Below are 2097 nucleotides of genomic sequence, written 5' to 3' on the forward strand. Positions count from 1 at the left end.
CTGTATAATGCTTTAGATAATAAGGTCATTTTAACTATGTTGATTCTTCCAATCCAAGAACACGGAATATCTTTCCATTTCTTTGTGTCTTGTTCGATTTCTTTTAATAAGGTCTTGTAGTTTTCATTATATAAGTCCTTCACATGTTTTGTCAGATTTATTCTTAAGTATTTTATTCTTTTTGTTGCAATTGCAAAAGGAATTATTTTTTCCACTTCTGTATTCTGACACTTCATTATTAGAGTATAGGAATGCTATGGATTTTTTAACATTGATTTTGTATCCAGAAACTTTACGGTATTTATTTATTGTTTTTAGTAGTGTTCTTGTAGAGTCTTTATGGTTTTCTATACAGAGAATCATGTCATCTGCAAATAGCGACAGTTTGACTTCTTCGTTTCCTATTTGGATGCCTTTTATATCTTTCTCTCACCTGATTGCACTTGCTAGGACCTCCAATGTTATTTTGAATAACAGTGGCAATAGTGGACACCTTGCCTTGTTCCTAATCTGAGAGAGAAGGTTTTTAGTTTTTCACCATTCAGTATAATGTTCGCTGAGGGCTTCTCATAGACGGACTTTATTATGGTAAAGTACTTTCCTTTTATACCGATTTTGTTAAGTGTTTTGATCATAAATGGATGCTGTATCTTGTTGAAGGCTTTCTCTGTATCTATTGATATCACGTGATTATTATTTTTTAATTTGTTTATGTGGTGTATCACATGAATCGATTTGCGTATGTTGAACCATCCTTGTGCCTCTGGGATGAAGCCCACTTGATCGTGGCATATAATCTTTTTAATATGTTCACTGGTATCTTATTTAGGATTTTTGCATCTGTGCTCATGGGAGATATTGGTCTGTAGTTTTCTTTTTTGTATTATCCTTACGAGGTTTTGGTATCAGAGTAATATTTTGGTATCAGAGTAGAAATAAAGTCTCATAAAATGAGTTGAGAAGTATTGCCTCCTATTCGAATTTTTGGAAGAGTTTGAGGAGAACAGGTATTAAATCTTTGAATGTTTGGTAGACTTCACTGGTGAAGCCATTGGTTCTGGACTTTTACTTTTTGGTAGATTTTTGATAATTGTTTCAATTTCCATACTGCTGATTGGTCTATTTAGATTTTCCAGTTCTTGATTCAGTTTAGGAAGGTTGTATTTCTCTAAGTACTGGTCCATTTCTTCTAGGTTATTAAATTTGATGTTATAAACTTTTTCATAGTATTGTTGTATTATCCTTTGTATTTCTGCGGTGTCTATTGTAATTTCTCCTCTTTCATCCCTTATTCTGCTTACTTGTGTCCTTTCTCTTTTTTCTTTAGTGAGTCTAGCCAGGGGTTTGTCAATTTTCTTAATCTTGTCAAAGAACCAGCTCTTTGTTGCATTTATTTTTTCTATTTTTTTATATTCATTTATTTCTGCTCTAATTTTGATTATATCTTTCCTTCTGTTGAATTTAGGCTTCATTTGTTCTTCCTTTTCTAGTTTTTTAAGATAAAACATTAGGTTGTTTATTTGGGCTCATTCTTGTTTTTGGAAGTAGGCCTGTAATGATATGAACTTTCCTCTTATGACCACTTTTGCCACGTCCCAAAAGTTATGATATGTTGTAATATCATTATTATTCATTTCTATGTATTTCTCGATCTCTCTTTTTATTTCTTCTCTGACCCAGTTATTCTTCAGTAGTATGTTGTTTAATCTTCATGTATTTGTGGTTCTTTCTTCTTTCTTTTTACAGTTGATCTCTAGTTTCAAAGCATCATGATCAGAGACTATGGTTGGTATGATTTCAAACCTCTTATATTTGCTGAGGTTACCTCTGTGTCCCAGTATGTGGTCAGTCCATGAGAATGTTCCATGTGCACTAGAGAAGAATATATAAGCAGCTGTTTTGAGATGGAAGGCTCTATATATGTCAATTATGTCCATTTAGTTTAATGTGTCATTTAAGGATGTTATTTCCTTATTGATTTTCTGTTTGGATGATCTGTCCATATCTGACAGTAGGTCCCCTACTGTGATAGTGGTTCGGTCTGATTCTCCCTTTAGTTCTGTTAGTAATTGCTTTATATATTTCGGGGCTCCCTGA

The sequence above is a fragment of the Pteropus alecto genome, unplaced genomic scaffold (assembly GCF_000325575.1).
Source record: "Pteropus alecto unplaced genomic scaffold, ASM32557v1 scaffold24, whole genome shotgun sequence".
NCBI lineage: Eukaryota > Metazoa > Chordata > Mammalia > Chiroptera > Pteropodidae > Pteropus > Pteropus alecto.